Source organism: Aquila chrysaetos, chromosome 6 (genome assembly GCF_900496995.4).
Source record: "Aquila chrysaetos chrysaetos chromosome 6, bAquChr1.4, whole genome shotgun sequence".
In the NCBI taxonomy this organism is placed as follows: domain Eukaryota; kingdom Metazoa; phylum Chordata; class Aves; order Accipitriformes; family Accipitridae; genus Aquila; species Aquila chrysaetos.
In genome coordinates this window covers 32,344,435-32,370,122 of record NC_044009.1, presented here as the reverse complement: position 1 = coordinate 32,370,122, position 25,688 = coordinate 32,344,435, and the positions used below count along the sequence as shown (strand labels likewise).

The following is a 25,688-nucleotide window of genomic DNA, read 5'->3' as shown; positions in this document are numbered from 1 at the left end:
AGAGCCTTTTAAAAGCTGGAAAATACAAGACTGAACATTGTGCTTGGAATGAAAATAGCCTTTTGTAATTCCTTGGTTACGCCACCAAAGGACCATCTGATTTCTATGAAGCGAGTTAAAACATAAGAGGTATAAGTTCCTTTTTGCTGTTTAGAATATTATTGAATTTTTTTTTTACATCACAGATGACAGTAAATGTGATTAATGGCTGCGGATAATTGGAGTTTCATTCCAGTGGTTATTGCTTGTCAGTAACAATTAATAGCTCCACAAAAACCCCATTCATTTCACAATATTAAAGAATGATGGCTTGTGGGAATTATGATAAACTAGCACTTTCAATTAGATTTTGAATTATATAGTATATTGAACAACAGTTTATGGTTTTATAATAGCAGTGATGGTTTATTGTTGTATGGTAATCACTCATTACACGTATGTTTATCTGGAGAATTACAATTTTTATAGTTGTCATATTAAAAATAGTCAATTGCATGTTACCGTTTCTTTAAAAGTACAAAGTGTTTTGGTCTTTATCAGTAAAGCTTATTTTGAATGTCAGTTACATAGGGTTTGTCCCAGTATTTGATAGGGAAGATGCAATGGTTAAGGGATGCAAAAAAATTGTAAGTTCCTCAGCATCAAGCACAGCTGGTATGGCATGTGGCACAGCCACCCAGTTGCAAGTCTCCTGCCTACAGTTGGCTGGGCTGTAGATATAAGGCAGTAACTGTCTCATCTGATCATTTCCAGAACTGTAGGAAGAGATGAGGGGAAATAGTCAATAAAGGGAAAGATACTGATTTTGAAGAGTCACTGAGAAGCATCCTCATCTTTAGCCTTTTCTCCAGTAAATAACCTCCTGCAGTCAGAAGGAAAAAAATAAACAAACAAACAAACAAAAAACCACAGGAAAGAAGCTGACTGAAAACATCATCTGAATCAGGACAAAACAGTGCATAGTTTGATGTGAGAGACTGGAAAGGGTATAGTTCTTTTCTGTGACAGCATTAAACTTAGAGCAAATTTTTAAGTTTCTTAACTAAGAAACCAGCAGGCTCTGAAGTTTTAACATGCTTGTAAGATAAATCTTGAAAATGTAAGTATACTAATAAAAATTCTGGCTCTCAGGAATTCAGTGCATTTCTAACATTGACATCTATATTATTAGGATCTGAGTCATAGAACATTTAATAAAGTTCAACAAAGTGGAAAAGGGAACAACGTGAAGAAAGCTTTATAAAGTTAACTTCTTAATTAGCAAGGCACATGCTGATTTCACTTGCATAAGTGCTTTTGCCTGGGACTCTCCTTGACTTCAATTTTTTGATGCAGAGAATACAATTTCTATGAGAATACTCTAAATGCTTCTTCTGCTTTGTCTTTTATTTTAATTTGCTCTTAAAATTTACTGATAATTTTGATTATTGTTCTAATTTAATCTTACTTACACAAATTATCTAATGATATTGTAATATCCTTCCAGACAATGAAGTTATCCTAGTGTAAAACAAGGTAAGATGAGAATCTGTCGTGTGAAGCACTGAATTATTTTAGAAAACTAGATTAAGGAAAAAGTCAACAATAAAAATGACTGATAATTCTAACGAAATTCCAAGTCAAAACTGCAGCCCGTTGCACATTCTATTTAATATAATAATTCTCCATCCAGTAATGATAATTTCCAAGTTAATGCCAAACTCTGATTGAAGTCAATGAGAACAGGAGCAGGACCTTTCTTATTACTATTTGATTAGTTTGTGCAAGTTTGCGCAAGTTTGCAAAAGCAGAAAATGACTGCTGGTGATAGGGGAACCTCAAAAGATGTACTTGTTCATTTCATTGGAAAAATCATAATGCGGAAGTTTGGATGATTATACAGAGATATGTAAACCTTTTTGATTTATTTTAATCCTGTCCTTCAGACCATCTGTTCAGAAATATTTTTTCTTGCAGTTTCATGATACTACTATTAGTTATTTGTTGTATATTAGCACCTAATGGCCCTAATTAGTATTTGTTCTACTGTGGCAGGTGCTGTATAGACCATGGTGAAACCACATGCAGAAATAAAATGGGACTAAGTATAAAAAATAACTAGCTTTGCAATTCCCAAAGTAAATTTTGACTAAGACTAGGTTAGGTGTTATTTTAGAACAATTATTTTTCTTATAATTTCTTTTCAATTCCCAATGTTTATTTGGAAAATAAAAAAAAAACAAACACCACCAAAAAAAAAGCCATTGAATAAATTCACAATTATGGTGTAAAACATCATGATTAAAGAGAACAAAGTATACAGTATGTATGTCAGGAATCTGATACAAAAGGACAACAGAGTTCAAAAATGCAATTCAGTTCTATTCTTTGATCTAATCTAATAAACCTTTAATCCTTCTATTGTCGAACACAAATTCAGGCATTGCAGTGCCTGTAGATCCAATTCTAATCTCTTATTCAGACAAATCCTTTTCACTCCTCAGTAACTGTCAGGTTTGATGATACCAACAAAAAGAGTCCCACAATGTATGTTCCATATCCAGATCGGTTGGGGGTTACTTATTTTATGATTGAAGAATTTCTTTTGCAAAAGAAAAATGAAAATTTTTCTTCTTTATTTTCTGAATGCTTAAACATTGAACTTTTATTCCTTTTCCCAAAAATATACACTTCTCATTCCTTCTGTGACATTCTTAGTAATTTTTTAACGGCAATGGTAAAATACATTCTGCTGCTCAGTGTCTTGAAGCCACAATGATATTCAGCCTTCCCTGGAAGAGAGACCTTTTCACTTTCACTCTGTTTTTAATTCTGTTCAGCTACAGTACAGGACAATTGAGCAATAAACCATAAAGTCAAGGATAGGCTTCTCTTTCTATATGTATGTAAAGGTAACGTTACTTGAATTCAGTAAGGGCAGTGGTTACTCGGCACCTGAGAAGACTAGATATTGCCAAGATTCTCCAGCCAAAGATCTCAAGGTCAGTTAAATATAAGTTAAGATCCTAAGAAATGGCTGTATCCTCATTTTCTCAGCATAGTATTACCATTATGAGTGTATGAAGTATTTATAAGCTTCTTAATAAATTCAGTCACTTCTGAATGGTGACCCTCAAAAAATGTATAGCAAGAAAGAGCTCCAAGAACAAAAATGTCAACTTTGAGTTTCTCTAATGGAAGAAAGCGTATATTCTATTTGCTTCACGTTATACAAGCATGTTTCTTAACTCAGCCAATTCTGAGTGATAAACAAAGGGACATTTCTTATGCCACGCACGCACCGGCCGTAGCCACTTCAGGGCTCTGACTAAAGTTGTAAGTGTTTGGCCCAAAAAAGAGCAACATGAATAACCTTTCATTACAGTGTTCTTCCTTAAGAGATGAAGGTAGACTGTAAAATTTATGCTCTGCAATCAGCAAGGGGCAGCATATTGTTTTGTGGAGGAAGTGATTCATTCACAATTTCCACAATCCTGATGCTGGTAGTCTTGTTCTTGCTGCTTCCTATATCCTCATGGCCACCTGCACAGAAAGAGAAATGCAGTGGACATGCAGAGTCTGCTCTGCTTTGGTGCCACAGCAGTGCGCTATGTAGGACAGGTACACAAACAAGGACCAGAGGGAACCTCTCCTCCCTGGTAACTGCCCCACCATAAATGAAAGGGCGTTCCTTCTCTTTTACAGAGTGATGAACAATGAGTAGTGCCACTAGATAAACTTAAGCAATTGCTGCAGGATAGCTAGGTCTGCTATATGATTGCATGCCATCCTACCTCCAGGTCTCCTGTCCTTCTACCCATCCCATGTCAAAAGGATGGATATGAAGCCATGCTTAAGGAATGGTTTGGGCCATACACCACCTCCCTGAGTCATTACAGTGAGGAAGCTGGCCTCCCAGCATGCACATGCATATTTCCATAAACACACACACTACAGTCTCCTGGCCACTGGGTAGAAATCCAGGTGATTTTATTAAATGGTACTTCCTCTTATTTTATGCTTCTTCCAGCCATTCAGTGCATCTGTTAACGAACCCACACAGTAAAGAGGGACTTGAAATAAGTATCCTGAGTAAAATCCAGTGCCCTGAAGTCAACTGAAATTTTGCCATTGACGTAAATGAGGCCGGAACTTCTGCCATGGTCCTAAAACTGTTCTTCCTGAAGAAATGCAGCCTATTTCAGTTGAGGATTCCTTACCAACCCCCTGCTCTTATACATGATAAACCTGCAATAATAATTTTACTGGAGTTTAGTATCGCAGTTTTGTGCAGTGTTATTTCAACTACATCCATTGCAATCATTTGCAGTTAAATGCAACTGGTAAAGAAGTTTATCCAGAGTTTTCTGGAAACATCATATAACTGCAGATCTTCTTCCTTAATACTGCTTCACAGCTGTGACCTCCACCTGAGCACACCTTGGTTTTCAAATAACAATGTCAGTTTGCTTTCAGTGTCTGAGACAGTACGTTAATGGGTATTCAGTGGCATGGAAGACACCTTTATAGTTGCGTGACTTTAAAGGCATCTCTTTAAAAGAGATGTTATTACTACAACTTGGTGCATTAGAAGGGTACTTTTCATTACTAGTGAAAGTTTCACCTTGAAAATTCAGTTTTGCGTGCTCATTTAAAATCGGTATATATGGACTGACGTTCAGACTTTGTATTCTGTCTAGCTGTTAACCATAGTAAGGTTGTGCATGTGGTGGTGTGATGTGAAACTGGGATTATATTTCATCTTCCATATTAAATTTGGACTTTTTCTCCTGGCTGCAATTATGGTATTTAATGTATGTGTTTGGCGTGCAGGGGGAAATATTGGAAAACCTATGTTAGTGAGTCATCAAAGTTTTAAATTATTGTTAAATGATTCTGTTGTTGGACAGGAGTCTTTTGAAATACTCCATCCTCACCTTCTGACAGTCTTAAAATTGTTGTGAGTAGAAGTTTTTTCGTTGTCATCCTTCTCTCATAGAGCCTCAAATGTTGGATACAGAGCCATTTCAAAGACTTAGATTTTCTGAATGATGATGCATAGGAACACTTTCCTAATTAGTTCATATGTTTTAGGTACAAATGGTTTTTAACAGTGTGCTGCAAAATCCACATTGGTAATTCAGTTACTGTTTTCAAAATACAGTATTTTACAAAACACTTAGGGGAACTAGACATTTCCTGTAAGAAAACTCCAAGGGAATGGGAAAGCCAGTACATCTGGCAGAACAGGGAATGTCAGAGCCTCATTAGCTGTCTTTTGGGTGCAGATTCCAGCTTCTGCATGCCTTTCTAGTTCTCAAGTACCCAGCAGTTTTAGTGTGCCATGGTTCATCAGATAATTAAAATATGCATACATCCAATAGCATAAAACTCATCAGAACACGCATGCTAAAATTTAGAAGCCGAGACCCAGCTGTTTATTGCTTTGAAGAATTGTTTCTTCTCTTTTTACTATGAGTAGCACCTGCAAGTATTGAGAACAGCAAAGCCAAGCAGAACATAAGCTATAAGCAGAAAGGAGGAATAGGCCACACAAATACTCTTTTGTTAGAATGAAACTGAGGTTATCTGAGTATGTTTTCTAAACTCAGCCAAAACTTCTGCTGGACAAGCTCTCACTAAAGCATTGGCTACTCCATCTTTTCAGGGCATGTTATGTATTCCAGTATCTCTGTCCAGAAAACTACTTGTATTATTATGGAGTGATGTGGGAATAATCTCCCCCAACATGCTGTACTGTGGTCAGGAAGACTATATTTAACATCAGAGATGAAGATCATCTTTTACCTTTATTCTAAAAGCTATGGCTTTTCAGAGTTTGGGGATTTTCTGCTTATTTACTAACTATACGTGTATGTTATGACTGTAGTGCTGGAGACTTTAATCTGATTAATAGAGGAAATAAAAAACTTAACATTTTACTACTGCTATGTTTACTCTTGCACTTTGTGACTTCATTCCTGAACTTCAGGAGACGCAAAATTGTTTTAGTCTACACTGCCTTTGTTAAAAATTCTCTCTCTTCTACTCCTGCCTTATACACAAAAAAATAAACTCAAAGAAGAATTTGGCTACAATTTTCAATAGGAGGCTTATCAGTATTTGCTATAATTTCACATCAGGAAAGACCACACAGTTATACTAAGAAGTTTCCTACAGAGGTCTATATCAGCTTCTATATTCATGTCATTGTTATGCTTATCAGGTGCATGGATTTCAGGCATTTGCCTTCTCTGACTCGTCCTTCTTACCTTCTATAACTTATGTTTAATAAGCAGGCAAAAGCTCCTCTGAGCTTTACTAGCAGGAGATAATTGTTCTATACTCTCTGCAGTTTCCTCTCCAACATTATAACATACATCAGTTGCTAATGGTTAATTACTTTGTGCACTTGCATTTCAGTCTCCTGAGGAGTGAAATTAAATTTTGTGGTTTTAGCCTAGGAGAACATAGACTCAAAACACACACACTTAAAAGTTTTTCTGAACACTAGTCAAAGCAGTTCCTTGGCACACAGGACAGGATGTTGCAGGCCTGACTTTTATTCCACGTGGCACTGGAGTTGATGTTCATTGATAGCACCAATGGCCAGAACTACTTCTTTGCACCTACCACTGACGAGGACACCCTTTCCTCTCAATAAAAGACTGTTTTTATCCACTCCTGCAAGAGGCTGTACATACCACCGTAACTAAATGATTCAGTAATTCAAGAAATATTCATTCTATCTGAATTTTGCTTACATTTGCCGGAAACTAACAGTCTTGGCAAGAGACAACTAACCAGCCTTGGAGCACTGTCAGTGCTAGGAACGTAACACTTGAATTCATTCATCCTGGGAAGTTAAGGAGTGCATTGTCATCTTTTCCCCAGACTTAATTGGATAGCTAGTATTTAAGTGCATGCACTGAAGAGAACAATTGTGTTTTGCCCATTTTTACTAGAAATATTGCTGATCCCTATATGCATTGTGTAAATTATGCCCGGATATCTTGGAAAACATGATAAACAGAACTGTTTGGAAATATTCCAGTGAAACGGTTTTCTCAAGAAGATCTGTTTTCATAAACCAGAAGTATTTTCCTGCAGCATTTTGGATTTTATGAATCATCACTGAATGGAAATCAGATTCATAGGATTCCCTTGTCTGGACTTCTGACAAGTTGTCCCAAGAGATCCAGAAATGTTTTGGATTTTTTTAGTTCTGAGCAAATATGGTGTTCTGGGAAAAATTAGGATCAATTCTTGCAAAATGGAAATCCTCTTTTAATAAGCTTTTTAAGGTATATTGTCTTCTCTTTTCATATCTGGTTCCCAAAGTAACTTAGAGAATGACCCCTAAGAGGTACTTTAAATTTCAGAAACTGATGATGGCCACTTAAAGCCTTTATAATACTGCAGGCAACTGCAGTTATGTCAGCATACAACGCCCCCCCCCACAAAAAAAAACAAACAAACAAACAAAAAAACCAAACCCCAAACGAAAGAAGTCCCAGATGCTTTTTCAGATACAGAACTACTGTGACTTTCAAGAAATAATTTTTGCCAGTTTTTTGTCTGCTTTGGTAAGTTTACCTGATATGCCTATGTCAGTTACAAATTGTTTCTACTAGAGAGTGGGCTTTATCTTATGATTTGTATGACTATCAGTAATGATAAAAACCAGCAGAATAAAAGGCTTTTTTTCTCATGCTAGATAGGGAGCTTAATTAGCATTAATTTAATTCTGAGAGCAATTCTTACTTCATCTCCCTTATTTCATAGAAGAGCTATTGCTGAGATATTTTGCCATCTTTTTCCTTCCTATAGGACAAATGCACCTTGACCTCTTCCTCCTCTCTTTTTCAGTACAAATAATTTGTATGAAGTATTTATATCATTCTGAGGTTAAAAAAAAAAAAAAAAACAAAAAACCAAAAACCCTTGTCTGTAATTCATTTGGATTTGACTTTGATGAGAGCTCTTCCTCTTGAATTCACAAAGATACAAGCTGGCCCAAAACTTACTTCCCTTATAAAAGCATGCAAACAGCAACCCTCAAAGATGGGGGGGGGGGGGGGGGGCATCAAAGGACTTTTTTTTTTTTTTTTTTAAATTAAGAGGAGGAATATGTTTGAGGGAAATAGACAAGTTCTGAAATTTTTAAAGGAATTTTTTAGCCAGCTGTAGTAAAGGAGCTGACTTCCAATATTTTTCCATTTCTTTGAAGCAAAGTTCTTTATCTTCTCTAATGCTAGGTTGCAAGTACCAGGAGGAGAACTACATAGTAATTTATCAGTGCCTGGAAAGACCTGAGTTTGCCATATGGTTCTTCTGTAGACAGTTACAGTTCTGAGTTTCAGCTATGCAACATTTCAGAGTGAACTACATCAATTTACATTACAGTGCTATCTGAGATTTCCCCTCAGCTCATTTTAGTAGCACTAGGCATCCTAGACAAAGTATGTGTAAACTTTGGGCTATGGTCTGGCAGCTCAACAAGAAAGAGACAATTCCTCTTAAATGTGCATTTCTCAGAATCACCACCCTTAAATTAGTAATTTGAGAATAAGGTTGGCTGCATTCAGTTCTTTCAGCCTATAAACAACTGAGCTGAGCTTACTCCGCTGACAGATGGGGAGGCTGCACTACAGTTCAACAGAATAACACTTAGGTTTTTGTTGTACAATTCTCCTAACTACCTGCTCAGACTGGCATCCCACTTCCTTGGGGGCCTGAACACATTTGAACTGATACTGTATAAAAAAAGCGTAGAATTAAGTGCTGTCAAACTGGCTGACTGTCTTTGATTACCTCTTCTTGGAAGCAAGAATCAGAAAATAAGCCCTTTAATACTAACTTTTTACTTTGAAAGACGAATTTCTTCATGCAAAACCTCTCCTGCAAATACTATCAGATAGACATATTTTTTCATATTTTTCTACTATGACAGCTTTAGGAAGGGCAGTATTCTGAAGTTCTTTGCAATTTATTTCAGCCATTCTGCACTACTAAGACATTTTGTAAACTCAGAGCTTGAATATAGGTTAAGGTAATGTGATAAATTATGCAGAACACAATTGATGAAGAAATGGTTAAATGGGCAAAAAGATCTGGAAACTGAGTGATTTTGCACCACATTCTAAACATTTCCACTGTCTATTATTATTTTGATTAATTATATAAGCACCTTTTGTTTATTTTGGTTCTTTGAGAGGGAAGAAGACAAAGCATATATTGCTTGGATAACCTTATTTTGCATTTAGAGTCAGTACTCTTAAATTGTAAGACTTCATTTTCTAGAACATTTATAAAGATTTATCTTCTTAAGTACTTCAAGTTATTTGCTATAAAAAACTTCATATATTCATACTGATGAAGAAAACAGTTACAACTCTGGGGCCCAACTCATGCAGACTTTGTAACCCTGTGAATCACAGCAAAGGGGCACTCATTTTAAATTTTCAGTGAAAGTAGTTTTTTTGTTTTGAGAGTATAATTTCATTAGAAAATACTTCTGGTTAGAAACATTTCTGACTTTTTAAGTGTAGAAGCTGTAGCATTTGTGTTGGAAATCATTCTTTGGTAAAAATGCTTCCTGAGCAAAAAGACACCATCACTTTAAAAGGTGATAAATACAGTAACTGTTTTCTATTTGGAAATAAGTAAGCTGACATAAAGTATAAGAAAAATGTGTTTTAACTGTTTCCCAACATTTTTTTCGAAAGAGAAACAGTAACAAAGAGCTATGGGGATTTTTTTTTCAACTTTCTTTCTAATTGATTCTTACTGGCAAAAGCCAGTAGACAACCTGTGTGATGAAAGACAGAATGCTTCCCCAGAAAATGTCAAGGTGGAGCTGAATGCTTACTGTATATTTTGTGTGTGTGCATTATAGCCTCACTTACTCATTTTACATCTTCCAGTTGGAAAAACAGTTAAAAATATTTGGAAAAAAGCCCAATGAAAAATATAATTTCAAAATAGATACATTTGGAACACTAATTCAGACTTCTGGTCACCCTTCTCATGTGAATCCCCTCCTTACCAAAAATGACATGAATATATTGCAGATGACCCCAAGATGGGCAGGAGTTTTCATCTGCTTGAGGGTAGAAAGGCTCTGCAGAAGGATCTGGACAGGCTGGATCAATGGGCCAAGGCCAATTGTATGAGATTCATGGCCAGCAGGAGCAGGGAGGTGATTGTTCCCCTGTACTCGGCACTGGTGAGGCCGCACCTCGAGTACTGTGTTCAGTTTTGGGCCCCTCACTACAAGAAAGACATTGAGGTGCTGGAGCGTGTCCGAAGAAGGGCAATGAAGTTGGTGAAGGGTCTAGAGAACAAGTCCTGTGAGGAGCAGCTGAGGGAACTGAGGTTGTTTAGCCTGGAGAAAAGGAGGCTGAGGGGAGACCTTATTGCTCTTTACAACTACCTGAAAGGAGGTTGTAGTGAGGTGGGTGTCGGTCTCTTCTCCCAAGTAACAAGCAATAGGATGAGAGGAAATGGCCTCAGTTGCACCAGGGGAGGTTTAGATTGGATATTAGGAAAAATTTTTTTACTGAAAGGGTTGTCAGGCATTGAAACAGGCTGCCCAGGGAAGTGGTTGAGTCACCATCCCTGGAGGTGTTCAAAAAATGTGCAGATGCGGCACTTTGGGACGTGGTTTAGTGGTAGACTTGGCAGTGTTCAGTTTACAGTTGGACTCAACTTTTCCAACCTAAATGATTCTATGATTCTATGATATAACCTTTGCCATAAAAAAATGCTTTCGTATTTCAAAAAGAAACCATCAGAAATGTAATGATGTCTGCAAAAGGCTTCTCTACTGCTATTGTATTTTACTTGAAATGTAATGGAAAAAATCTAAAAATTCAAGATACAACAGTATATTTAATGTCCTATGCTGGTCTTTTACTAAGACAGAAAGGCCTTCTTCAGCGACTTGGTTAGTTGTATTTAGTAACTCTATATGAAATTATTGTATCAATAAATTATTTGTTAAATTAAATCAAGTCAAATTACTGAAAGAAAATTTTCAAATGAGGGCTAAATGCTGGGACTTCAAACGGAAATTAGTTCTCAGTTACTACCGGTGTTATGCTGTTTGGGTGCTATATATGTAGGGTTTTGCTGATTTAAAAAAAAAAAAAAAAAATCTTTAAAGCTGTGTTTCACGAATTCCTTGTTGTGCTCCATTCTGCTGTATACTGTACTTACAAGTTAAATTCTCTGTGAAGGAAATCCAAAATTGTTGTTCATGAGCTCTACAATAAAATAGGGGGGGGGGGGGGTTGTACGAGCCAACAATTTTCAAGTGAATAGGGCCTTTATAAAACGTATTTTAACACTCCTGTAGATTAATAATGTGTTAGCAGAAAAAGACATGTTGAGCTTAGCTCAATTATCCTTCCATCCCAATTATACTGTGACATTAAATCTTGTGACATTTAATAAGAAAGGCCATTTCACCCATGGCTGCCTCAACTGCTGACAGTCTATGCAACAGTGTTCCCTTCTAAGAAACTATTCTAAAAGGCAGCACCTTTCTCACATGCTGATATGTCTAACTGCCCACGTAAATTAAATAGGATGCAGCAAAATATATAACTGTTCGTCTTACAATTACCTGATGCCTTTGACTACAGAAAGAGGAATTAACCACGCTGGCATAAATTCTTTTTGCAATTGCAGTAGTATTGATGGACTAAAATAAGAACAAACTAGGGTACAAAATAACAAAGTATTTACATGTGGATATCTCTCATTTCTTTAAAGTGTTTCACATTTGTGAATATGAATTCACCGATTTAAATAACTTCAATTTTTTATTAAAAAACTGCTGTTAAACAAAACTTTTAATGACACCATTAAATAAGCCACTGGAGTAAACCTAGTGTTGTCTTCCTCAAGGCAGAACTGAGTGACAACCTTTAGGACCAGCTCAAGATTCTTTCCGGGACAACAAGCATACACACCCCTTATCATAGATTATAAGCAAAGAAATCTCAGCTAGCTGCTCATCTGGCTCCAAAACCAGAAGATGTATAGCTTGGTCTGCATCTGAAATAACTAGCCTTGCTGATAGGCAGCTGGCTTCAGGATTTGAGCTGAATCTCCATGCAGCACCAAGCAACAATATATGAGTGGATCAGCTGGCTCTGTAGTTATCTTGAGGATTTTTGCAGCAAGTCGCACTGTGTGGTGGTGTAAAACAATGCTCAAACCATTTCAACTAACTTCTATCTCTAAAAGTTACAAGTATTTTAAGTCAGGTGTATTTAAGACCATCATTTTCATGTTTTCAGATAACTGTGGAGTCACACACTTCAGTAAATGGCTTGGCTTTCAAAAAGAGTCCGAGTACTGACAGCAATTTATTTTACTCCATTATGAAATAGAATTCTATGGTAACATGGCACATCTGGTCTATTGTTTAAGTAGGACAGGTGTTTCAAATCAAATATCCAAGCGTTGAAGAGCAGGCTGTTTGCTGCAGGTAAAACCTCTGTGAAAGTCACAAGGACTAAAGGATTGCATCCTGCTTGATTAAGACTGGGTAAACTAATTCAGGTTCATGCTCATGGTGGAAATGTTATTTTTTTCTGTGGCTCTATTCTGCCCAGCAATAGCTATTATGCAGTTTTTCTGTGATGTTACGACAACATAAAGTATAGGAAAATCAAATAACAAACAGCAAAATTAAAAGCTTAATCTTGTTGATCTTTTCAAAGGATAACAAAAAAGCAGCTAAATTTTAACTACTCCGTACTTTGAAATAACATGTTTTTACACATTTGTGGGTGGAGAGAACAGTGTGTGCTTTCGTGTTATTGGCAAAAGTTAATCCAGCTGCTCCAACTTTGGGGCATGCCACAAACTGCTGTGCAGGATGGGTAAATGAATGAATCATTGAGCCATGATCTTCATCCTTCTTTGAAAATCATAGTTATTTTTGGTACAAAGTTATAAAAAGTTTGTTGGTTTTGTTTTGGGTTTTTTTTTAGAAAATGCCTGTGCAGGAATAAGCACTGTACAAAATCCTCTGAAAATATGCATTACAGAAAACACAGTGCATTCACTGAAGATGCTCCTGGCAAGGACTTTATGCCAGTATCAGATTTCATGCACCTTTTCATGTAGTATCTCCATGAAGCATTCACACCTAATGCAGAGAAGCCAAAGTGTTTACATTTGTGGCAGGAGTAGATAAAACCACAGCCAGCAAAACACACTAACCAAATAAAAATGGGGGGGGTGGGGGTGGGGGGGAACGGGACACAACACGGGACCAAAACAATTAATCTAAGGTCTGCTTCTTAATTGTGGTAGTTCTAAGGACAAAAAAGAAGAAAGAGAAATATTCCAAACCCCAAGCCCATTTTTCTCTTTTCATTTCCATTTCTTCGGGATAAATTTATGTTTATAGGAAGAGTCAGATTTTACTGCACGTAGAGTACTGAAGCTAAATGCCACCAAAATTTCTTTGGCACAGCTCTAATTTCTTTAGAAACCAAATACATAGCCAACACTTGTGAGAATTTTAATGGCAGGATGAATGGATTTACAAACTTTCCCAGTGTAAAAAAGCCACAGGGACAGGGCTAGCTGCTGGCACAGAGCAGTCAGCTGCTCGCTGGAAAGCCTGTTGCCTTTGCAGGTACTGGGTGAAATGGATGCTGACTTTGAACACTTGCTCCCTACTTCCACAACCCTCCTCTGCTGACATTCTGGGCCCTCGTGTCCTTTCAGCAAGGAGGAGCCAGAGTCACCTGTGGTGGTGGCACACAGGTACTGTCCCTACCTCCCTCTCCTTTTGGGGTTGGTGGCAGAAGCAGAAAGCCCGGCTTCCTGGGGCCTTCTCACCATGCTCTGTGGTCCTTTCATCCCTGCACCCCACAGGGGCAGCCTGGACACAGAAAATGGAGTCCATAGCAATGGATTTCATCGTGGCATTTCATCATCTTCTGCTACAGCAGAAAGCTTATTAAAGTTCTTGGGCTCGTGCTAACAGCTATAGTAACTAAGCCTGACTCATGCTAACTGCTGCAGGGTGAGATCCAGCCTGCCTGGGACGAAGGAAGAAGAGGTTCTCAGAAACTGGGCAGGCTGCAGTCTCTATATAGAGAAAGGGAGAAGGGGAAGCCATACTGATGAGCCCCCTTTCACTTGTCCTGACATGCACTGACCTCTCCTAGCCAATTCCCCAAATCTTTGTGTGCCTTCCAAGCCTTCCCCTCTCTCCTCACTGACTGACTTGCAGTGTTGCAAAACTGACTTTTGCCATTCCAAGACAGCAGACTGTTTTTCTCCATTGCTGAAGGGCCTCAGGTAGGTTTTGGCTGTATTTCTCCCTCATTTTCTAACCATGTGTGCACATTAGAAAACTATTCTTAGAACTGTATCAGCTACAAATGAAGACCAGTTGGTTTTGGTTTGGTTTTTTTCTTCTTGTGCACTGTTGCTCCTTCACTAATTACACTAGAAGTTAGAGATGATAAAAAAAATCATGTAGACACTGCTTTACATCACCAACCTTTCTCCTATTACATAGGGCATAAGGCTTAGCTACTTCTTGTTTATGCATCTAGAGGTGCAACAGAATCTCCACCCTGAAAAGATATGGGTTTTTATCATTTCAATTCAGAAAATAAGTAGAAATAGTTTGGAGCCTTGGCATAGCATATTTGAGTCTCTGCCAGATAACAGCAACCTTTTTTGAGAAATACCAGTGCTCACATCGAAGGGCTTCAGTTTGTGGGCTGTTGTTGCTGTGGCCTTTGAACAAGGGCAGAAAAATATTTTGATTTTTGAATGCGTATTGAGCAAGTATTCAATTAAAATGAGAATTCAAGATTTGATTCTACCTTTACACAAGCCCCTGTAGGGAAATTTCCCTACAATTTTTATGTTTTGCAAATATAGCTCTGATTTCTATTTTGGCTTCTACATGTCCAAAACTGGTTCATGAATTATATTCCAGAATTATAACAGAACTCTCCAGATGCAACATTTTGTTAAATTCTGCTTTCTTTCGAAAAGCTATTCTTCCACTGTGATCATAAATGTTTTTTACACCAGGATTATAGAATCATTTGCAAATCCAGAAAATAAAATCTGTCATTTTTCCTGTTCTGCATGGAAATTAATGTAACAGATTTTTTAATTTGAAAGAGCGAATAAACACAGTGTTGATTAATTGCTTTAACTATGAACATGACTGGGAGATAGTAATAAAACTTTCTTAATACGTCACCATCAACAATGCAATTTTTGAAGGGGATGATGATTACCTGTGGATAAAAAAGAAATTCCATCTCTCCCATGCACCAAACTGCGAATGTAAATTTTTTTGTAGTTTGTGCTGGAGCTGAAGAATGGTACCTTTGAGGCGGGTGCCATAAAAACCCAAAAAAACCCCATAATTCTGGCATGCACATTGTAAAATAAAATTACAGGTCTTGATAAGAAAATAATTGTAACTACTTTGAGTAGCCTTGCATTACTCTTCTGTTCACTAAAACCTAATTACTGATAAATAACATGAAGTCCATTTTCTCCTCATTGTAGCTGAATTACTTTAATGGACATTATGGGTCTGATTTTGCTTCTTACAAAGTCTATGGCAGCTTGTCAGCTTTCATTTAAATTCTAATCCCTAGAAAATTTTCCTCTTGATATCTAGCACAGTGCCTTTTAATATATCCCTATTATTATCAATCTAATAACATGACATAAGGCATGCTCAGAGAGTCAAAACACTACCCTTTGCTATAAATTAATGTACACCGCTGGGACTTCCCCTTATCAAACATTGAGTTGCGAGTGACATAATTGTTACAAGTAAGGCAAAGTTTGTAGGCAGAGAGAATTTGTTTTATTGCACCAACTGACATAGCTGGGGAAAAAAAAATAAAAAATCAACAAACCTAGAAAATTTTCTGTTCCCAAAAGCACATCTATTTTACCCAGCCAATATCAGCTGGTTTTAGCAAAATACACTCTCTCTTCCCACAACCTTGCCTTGTTGGATTGTCACGGATAAAACACGACTACTACAAACATTTTCAAGTAATGATGATGCCATGGTAACATGCATAAATATTATTTTTTGCCTGTATTGAGGCAACATACATCTACTGGGAGGGTTAAGAGAGAGCATTCCACAAGAAAAACAGCTCCTGCAAATACTAGTCCCCTGCTCAAGTCCTCCCCCTTTTAAAATTTTATAATTATATATTTAAAAATTTTAATTAAAGTTGTCTCTCTTGTTTAACACAAAGAAAATGAGATTTTATTCACCATACAGGAAAATTAGGAAACAAGGGACACTAAGTGCTGTCAAGTGCTTACAGAAAACAAACCCACTTTGCCCCCATTGAACTACTCTAATCCTAGATGATGAACGTAGTATGAGACTTCCCTCTGTGGAGGTGATGTGAAGAATACAAGGAAATGGACTTTAAATGGCTAGACTAGTATATAGCAACTAGAATAATAGAAAGGGTATACATTTTGAGCCTTTATTTTAATTGGTAGTTTCCTTTGAGTAGCTTTATTTCCTAGACAGTAAGATACACTCCTGAAAGTACTGCAGTCCAACTTTCCATAGCCCTTTCCTGTAGGTTTGCTGTCTCCCTTCCTACATCAGTAGAACTTGCCGTAGGCTTATTGTTTCCATTGATAAGTGTTTTCTTTTCGTATACAAAGGAAAGTGCAAGTGATTCCTTTTCAATAGCCTTCAGCTGTGCAAGCAAACAGTTATTTGTCACATGCAGGAGGACCTGTTGGTGTGGAACAGGCAGGCAGCTGCAAGTGTTTGGAGTCACACTGACTATCCTTTGAAAACATGTTCCATAAAGCTTCAAATGAAGCAACAGTGATACTAATTATCAAATGCTTCAAGATAATGCTAAACAGAGTTCCGAGGCTATGACAATGCAGAAATAATTCACTATAAACATACATCCCTGATCTTAATGCCTGAAGTTGGAAAGTATTTATGACAAAGTACAGCTAAGGTCTGATTCCACTGCCATTAAAATTGATGGGAATTTTACCCCTAGCTTCCATGGTAGCAGTTCATAAAAATGCATTTACTGGGGAAGGCAGAAGTAATTCATAAGTATGACTGCATGAATGCTTATACATATGCATACAGATATTATAGCTCAATACATTCCTTTTTTTCAAAGTCAAGGTACTTGGAAAAAAGAACCCAGCTCTGTCCTTTGTCTAATTTTATGTTCTTACATTCTTATGATATATTTTAGTATTGTGTCTTGATGTTTCCCATAAGCTTTCTTTTATGTCTAAAAACACACTAGTAATAATATCTTCAAGCTCTTCTACTTCTGCTATGGGTTAAATTTATATATATACATTATGGCCAAGTTTCTGTTAAAAAAAAAAAACCTTATCTTTGAAATAGGATTTGAATTTCCTTACTCTATTTAAATGCCAGCAGTAATTACAATGCAGGACTTTCTCTCATGCAATTTCTCTGGCTTTTTAAAACCAAGAATTATAAGTTTGATAGCAAATTCGAATGAGCATACTACATGGTTTATCTGAAAATGCAGAGTCAGATTCAATTAAACACAATTAACCTCAAAAAATGCCACCACTTCTGAGGGTGAATCATATCCCTCCCAGCAGCCTCTCATGTGATGAGAGGGTCTCTCAACAGGCATGTACATCCTTCACCCCAGAGGGACTGACTCTGCTGAGCTCCTAAATGCCCACATTGTCCGTTTAACATCACTGCAGGTAATTTGTGCAAATGAAGCACAAGGACTCTTCATCTTTACAGGAGTTTCTTGTGCTTAATGGGTAGAGGAATGGGAGGACCGGTGAACTGTAAGTTGTATGGGACTGATTAGCTGGATCTGGGAAGAAGGGAGGCAAGAGATGGCAGGCTAACTACTTCAGTATGAAAATGGTAATCATAGAGCAGTTCTATACTTTAGAAAAGGATTAAATTTTTGTCTCTACAAAGATAGAATTAACAACTCCAACTCCTAAAAATCCAACAACTCAGTCAGCTGGAAGATCCTGATAGAACTTGATGAGAACTAAATCAATAAGACTTTAGAGAAATGTAGCAGTACACCTATAGAAGCTACTTTGTAGATCATAAATAAGTCAGTAGTTAATGACATGTTGGCCTCCTTTATGTGCTCCAGCAGTGTAAGTAAGACCTTGTACTGACTAAAAATAACTATCTTAGGATTCCTTTGCACTCAAGCGTCCTCCAGAGGAAAGACTGAACAGGCTGGCCCTGCAGAATATCTCAAGAATAAACCTTTTTCAGGATGCAGCCGTAGTGGTATCTTGGCTTTTCTAACCAGACAGTTAGGAGTTGGGAGCTGGAGAAATAATTTGTCTTTATAAATCATCTCCATTTGCTCATTTCCTGGAAACCTGCATTAAGCTCAAGATGTATGACTTTTTACATCTCCTAAATCAGCCTGTAGCAGGTACGTATTTATGTGAAGCTATATTCCAAACATTCAATTTAACAGAGCCACATGATTACAGAAAGCCCATTCTGTCACTATGACTGTCTATCCATTGAATAATTGGCCTAACCTACCTCTCCGAGTGCCATGCTGAATTTTGCAGGTTTTATTCTAAAATACATTTCTTCAGACTCACAAAAAACCCTTGTTCTTCTGTAAAATCTGTTTTCTTTTATGAATACCAGTTACAATATCTGGAAGTGTATGTAGTGAACAGAATGAGGAGAAATGGATTTTGGCTATTCCTATGCTATCTGAGGGGAAGAGATGGAGTTCAGAAGCCTTAAGCCACCCAAAACCATAAAGAACCCTGCTTGTGAGCTGAAAGAGGTAAAATTAAAAATTTCAGAGTAACATTTTACAGACAGAAAGATTTTAAGTGCCTGAAAGGAGATGATCTTTTAACACAAAATACCTTCTCAATGATAACTGTAGCGTCAGTTCCATGACTATAATTAATCAGTAGCATAACATATGCTGTTAGGCCAACTAGAAGGGATTTCTGAAAATATGTAAGACATTCAAAACACTGTCTAACTTTGCTAATCTCCAGTTTAATAATATGCTCTAATAAGATTTAATGCTAGTGCTTTTTCAACAAACAGATTTAACCAGGGAGCCAAGGCTGAAACATGTTATTAATATGGGGGAAGAATATTTACATTCAGAAAGGAAAAACATGGCATATATCTGATGGATTAGTTCATTTTAAAAAGTCAAAAAAACACATCAAGGTGAAGAGGCAAATTTTGAAAGGATCTATACAGACAAACTATGAAAAACACAGACGTGATGCATATTCCGTGATCCTCAGTAAAGCTGGGTAAGAAGTTTCAGACAAATTAGAAACTTAATTCTAGTCTCTCTGACCACATCTGAATTGCAACCTAAAAATCATCTCATTGTTTCTGCAAGGAAAACAGAACTACTGACATGTCAGCTTCATGATTGTCAACCCCCCGGCCCAACCTCCCCCGAAGAAACACCTGTATGTCTTTGAACTAGGCAACTCATTAGTTAGATGTCAGCCAAACTATAGAAAAAAATGTTCAGTTCTCTCCACTACCTTAATTTGACCTCCTGTCTTTCCCTCCCAGACATCACCTTAGCCACCATACTACTGGCTATTTTAAAGCAGTATCTCTCTTTTTTGTCTGGTAATACTCATTTCACTTTCAACAGGTAATTTCATGCCCACTCCCTATTCCAGTTCCCAGGTTTGGCAGTCATCCTCTGTCTCCTGCCCTCTGTGACTGTGCAAGTATTTCAAACAAAGTAAAATGGTAAAAGAGGGGTTGAAATGATCTCTGCTGCTCCCTCCCTTCCAAAATCTTATTGCAAGTATCTTTAAAATGCAGTCTGTCATGTCTACAATTTTCTAATAAATATCAGTTTTGTATCAAAAGTTTTGCTTTCTATTTTGTTGGGAATAAAAGCATTTAATCTAAACCAAGTTGTTCTCTCCTTCAGATCTCCACTTACAGCTGTGAAAAATTAATTAATTAATAGCTTTAGTTTTCAGATATTTCACTGGGTGGGTTTTTTTAGCTCACAACAAAAAAGGGTGTATCCATTTCAAATACACAGAATGAGGCATAAGTTTATCAGGTAAAGAACCTGACCCATTCTTTGTTTTATATCAGTTTCTTTAGAGATGATCTTTCAATGAAGCAATTGGCAGGGCATGCTATATCCAAGTATTCTGTGGCAAACACAAAACTCTTTGTCTTGCACTAAGAGACTCAGGCACATCTGCACCTACAGTAAACGTTAGCATTTCCATTCCTCCCTTCAAAGCGTGTCAAGAATCACATTGTCACAGAACCACCCTTTCCATTATCTCTTTGAAAAAAATGAAAAATTATCAAATAGAAAAGTACTACTGTGAGGTAGCTGAGACCGCTAATGTAAAAAGTGACTTGTACTAGAATGACATAGAAAATGTTCATAACTGCCATTTGAGGAAGGGCAATGACACTACTACTTCTATCACAGACTAATTTGCACTGTGAGGTGAAATTATGTTCCAATATGATAACCCATGACCCCTAACAAGATACTAAATAGACGTGTCACAGCTGGTCACTACCTTGAGCTAGCAGGTACCTAGTATGCCAAGTACCAAATCAGGCTGAATGCTGTGTGGAATGCAGGTGTGTTTATATAGCATAGTGCTGTTGCAGAAAGATGCAAAGTAATTGTCACTGCCTCAGAGACCAGAAGCATTACAGTTGTATCAGTGTGGCCATGCATCCAAGACACTAATTAAGAAACTTGCTTTTCCCTTTTCTCCCTCCTCCTGAGGCCCATCTGACCTGAGGTATAGTCATGACCTGAGCATGTTATGAAGTGAAGGTAACACACAGAATCAGATGGCTGGGTCTCCCACAGGCAGCCTTGGGCTCATTCTGCCTGTGCTCTAAGCTAGCTGGATGTAAGTCTACCTTGCTTAGGCAACACTCTGCTCTTGCCACACCTTGCTATTAGCTTGAGCACAGGCCCTTCAGATTAGCATCAACTAGTTCCACTCCCTCCATCATCCAGGAATGTCTGTTTTAAGAGACTGAAAAGTCACTTGAATGCATGGAAATTTTTTTTGCCCTATATTGAGGAACACTTTGAGAGTTGTGGCTGTTCCATGAGCCAGCCTTTTCTGAGCAAATACAAGAGTAACAGGGTAAATTAGCCATGCTACCATGAGGCTTAGTCCGAGCTACACTGCAACAGGTTGTGCAAGGCACTGCATCCAACCAGCTCCAGCGCCTTTTCTTGGTATTGTATTGGGTTTTGTTGCACTGGACTGGGGTGTTATAATGCATTGTTGTACCTCATGAGAGGCAAATTTTACGGTCCCGACTAAAATATTAATTACAGGCCTCTGTGGGTTACGTTAGCACTTGCTATACAGTACTTTATGATGCATATACAAATGGAGTGCAAACAGCACACAGCGATATCTAAATTTCCCCCAGATATGTAAAGAGGAATACATATGTTGTCTTCTTTTGCGGCGATACTTTTAAAACATGATTTATTTTAGCTGACGGGAAGACATTTTAATAGTATTTAAAGATGTAGTATATAAATTCTACATTTAGATTCTAAAATGATGCAGGATAAACAAAATCTAAAATATTTTATATAAATATGCTTTTATGATAATATTGAGGGTTCCAAAATTGTACTCTTGGAGAAGAAAAAAAAAATCTATTATCCAGCAACTTTTTTGCAAGTGTTTTCTAAATAAATAGTAGCTACATACATGAGAAATACAGCTTTATCACCAAAATGTTGCATTTCTGTGTTGATACTAACTACTACAATGCATTTTTATTTAAATGTAATAGCAAAAGTTTTTTGTATATTCTGGTGTTGAGTAACAAAGACTTTAAAAAATGTAAAAGAGACACAATATCTCACAGTCTAATGAAATGGAAAAAGAACAAGGCAAAAAAAGAACAATATTGAGAGGGGAACAGAGGAAGAACTCACAGAAGAATATTTTAGGATAGAAAGAAAAAAGGGGCACAGGGGATAAGTATGTGTAGTTAGTAGACAGGAAATTTAATTCTGACAAGATATAAGGAGAAGCATTAATGAAGACATCATTTGTCTGGTTTGGAGAAAAGGAAGCTGAGGGGTGACCACATTGCTCTCTACAGCTTCCTGAGGAGGGAAGTAGAGAGGGAGATGCTGTTCTCTTCTCCCTGGTATCTAGTGATAGGACACATGGGAATGGCTTACAGCTGTGCCAGGGGAGGTTTAGACTGGACATTAGGAAGCATTTCTTTACCGAGAGGGTGGTCAAACACTGGAACAGGCTTCTTAGAGAGGTGGTTGATGCCCCAAGCCTGTCAGTGTTTAAAAGGCATTTGTACAACGCCCTTCATAACATGCTTTAGCTTTTGGTCAGCCCTGAATTGGTCAGGCGGTTGGACTAGACGATTGTTGTAGGTCCCTTCCAACCAATAGTCTAGTCTAGTCTAAAATGAAAGAAAATAGAAAAATCAAGGAAGCAGGAAGGAGAGAGGACTGACAAGCAGTGAGAAGGGCAGGAGAGGAAAACTAAGGCAAATAAAACTGTTCAACACAGGTATGACGTGGTGACAGGAGGGAGTTAGAATAGAGCTTGGTCTTCAAGAAGTCAGAGAGGACATAAGTGAGAACAATAAGAAAAGGAAGTTTCAGTAATAGGAAAAAAAAGTAAACATTATGGAAACTGCCCTGTCATGACAGGTCAGAAGAAAGGACAGGACAGCCAGCAGCAGACCTGGAAATAAGAACTGGCAGTGAAGCATGAGGAAGGGAAAATGAAGTTTGCTTTGCAATATGCCATTTTTGTGATGATGGTAGGACATCGAGGAAAAACGTGCAGGGAAAATAGCTGGATACTGAACCTAAGTGAGGGATGAATGATGAAGTGTTGGGGAGCCAGATGTTATCGCTCTTCATTGCAACATTGTAACTAAGATGTCAATCTCATGTGGGATGAGGCAGTGTTTTCTAAAGCTGAGCTGGACATGATACCCTGCCAGGGTTGTGCGGATGCTTTGCACTGTACACCACACAGATAGAACCTACTGCACCTCATGCAATCAATATCTTTCATTTACTGAAGCAACTGTTCTTGTAATCCTAGTCACTTTTGATAGTCCCCCCTCTCAAATCCCATTTCTCAGTCAACCGGTGTCCTTCAACAAGTCATCTCTTGTTCTGCTACCATAACTGCGATTCACAGGAAAGCTGAATTACGCTATAGGTAGCCATGTCTATTTGGACATGCATTTTAATGGATGATCTGAGTTCAACATTAGGTTAAACTCAGGAACACACTAATTGAATATGAAGTACAAGACAGAAAAGACAGCAAATAAGCTTCACATTCAAACTAGACTTTGCTTGCTGACAAGTGCAGAGAGGGTTCCCCATTACCATATGAAATTCAAGAATCAGATTTCTTACAGTTTGTTCCTGCGCAGGATAAACAGACTTGCCTCTCCATTTGCTGATTTGGACACCATCAGCATAATCTCATGGGAATGAACTTGGTAAACTACAGCTACTTAGATAGAAGAGATCCCTCCCAGCTAGGAAGACAAAGACACCCTAAGTCAAGAGGCTTCTCCCACTTCTTTTCCCTGGTGCTTATACAGGCTTTTCATTTATCTGTTGGTTTAGCAGGAAAATTTACTTTTTTCTGTTTGCTGAGGTTGCACGCAGGCTTCTGTGCCTCCATATGCTGCACTCGTGCTTCTACCTCAGGCAAACTCAACTCCCTGAAACCCTAGCTAAATATGGGGGGAGGCCATCAGACACATAGAAGAGCTTATATCATTCTGAGCTTCCCAGTGGTCTGTAACCGCACCCATCATCAGGCTGGGAAGGGGGCCGAATAAGATCAGAGAGCACCTAACACTGCAGATTTATACAGGCTGCAGGTACTCACTGCCTTTTTCTGCCATGCAGTGAGTGTAGCTACAGCATTCATCCAAGGAATGAGAATCAACAGCCTTTCAAAAAGTGCCCTAAAAAAAAAAAAAAAAAAAAAAATACGTGCAACATTTATCCAGGAAAATGATTCAAATTTTGGGTCCCTAGTGACATGTGAGGCAGAGATAATATCAGCTAGGAAAAAAAAGGAGCAAAAGCAAAGATGGTCTTAATGATACACAAAATTCTAATTAAAATGTCTCAGCAAGCATTGAAATTTGTTTGCCACTGGTATTATGACATGCATACTGGATTTAATGTGTAATCAGTGCTAATCCATTCCAAGCCTTGCAATATCAGCAACACTTAAGGCAGACCACAACTGGAATTACACAAATAATGAGGACAGCTCAGAAAGAGAGTTTAGAAAGGTCCTCTAAATATCATTCAAGACAACAGTGAGATTAGAAGAAATTCTGTGACCTCAGAAAACTGTCAGTCTTACTTCTTTTCTGTCTTGTTCTCCTTCAGGCCTAATTGAGATCTCTGCAGCTGGGTGCAGTATATGTTCCTTTTAACAAAATGTCGATATGGGGAAAAACGTGTCAACACAACTGCTATAATTCTTTAAATCTTAACAATAAAGATTCTTTATTCCTGCCTACAGTCCAGACCAGGACTTGTGTGACTGTAAAAGCCTAATTCAATTGTTCTACCGGAAAGGAGAACATAAATATTTTTAAAGGACTTTTTGACCTTTCTTGGTCCTGTTGCTTCATTTGTTCTTTGTAAACAGATATACATGTACACTTTTTAAGATCTCTTAGGATGAATAAATTTTTAATAGGATCATTTGCTTATAATTTAATTGATGCTTTTCTTCTGAAAAGCCCAAAACAGAAGCATCTACAATCACTTACAATGATCCAGCTTGAAATGACCTACAGTTATGCATGTGACTTTATTGTATAAAATAAATATCAGTAGTTTTCTTAAGGATCTTAGGGCCTGGTTGAGTAAACAGTTAATGATTTTTCATAGTTTTAAAGGATTTAGTGTCTGCTGGACCAAAACCTGTTTCCCAAAGAACATAAGGCCTGACCCTGACTGGAAAATAAATCTCAAGTTGCAATCATGAAAATTGTAATTTCTCCCTTTTCTACAAAAAGCTTGCCAAAAAAGTCCAATGAATTTCAGAAATATGTAGAGACACTGCTGCTAAATTACATGGAAGTCTGAATATACAAACTCCTTCATCACCTTCTTCCAAAGTATTCTAAAATCCAAGTCAAGTGTATTTTAATATTGCACCAGTACGACTTGCTTGCTTCTCTAAAAGGCCACCAAAATGCCACTGAAGTTAAAATGGATGAGTTAACCTTTTGAGAAGTACTCAACAGCACCACAATTATTCTGACCTTTGACTGTATGATCCTTTAACTTTGCTAGCTATTCATTTAATGCCCATTTGTATTTTTTAAAATTATTGCTACATGATTGAAAACATTTGTTTGCCAATCCATCACTATGACATGTAGCAGTTTGCAACAATGAAGTATTGATGTACAACTGAAGTAAAGGTAGTTTTAATTATTTAAGCAATAATAAATAAGGCAAGGACCTAGATGTGGGGGAGGCAAAAACTACAGGAGGGGCAGAAGCCCACAGAGAATTGGCATGACTTATTTTTATGACCATCTTAATACATAAAATTGTTTTGATGGATAGACAGGTGTTGAGATTAAAAAAAAAAAAGCA

The 25,688-nt window shown here is 37.5% G+C and overlaps 1 protein-coding gene across 11 annotated transcripts in view; it reads left to right on the top strand.

Annotated features, from left to right (window-relative positions):
* B3GALT1 (beta-1,3-galactosyltransferase 1) overlaps positions 1-25,688 on the top strand; it is a 228,654-nt gene that overhangs the window by 105,741 nt on the left and 97,225 nt on the right. Inside the window, exon 5 of one of the 11 annotated variants that reach the window (XM_030017469.2) lies at positions 24,462-24,532. The exons of 9 other annotated variants lie outside the window; for them this stretch is intronic. The gene's annotated coding sequence lies outside the window, so the exon portion shown is untranslated. Of the gene's footprint in view, positions 1-1,486; positions 2,131-24,461; positions 24,533-25,688 lie in introns of those variants that run through there. One more of the 11 variants, XM_030017470.2, reaches the window with a different exon arrangement.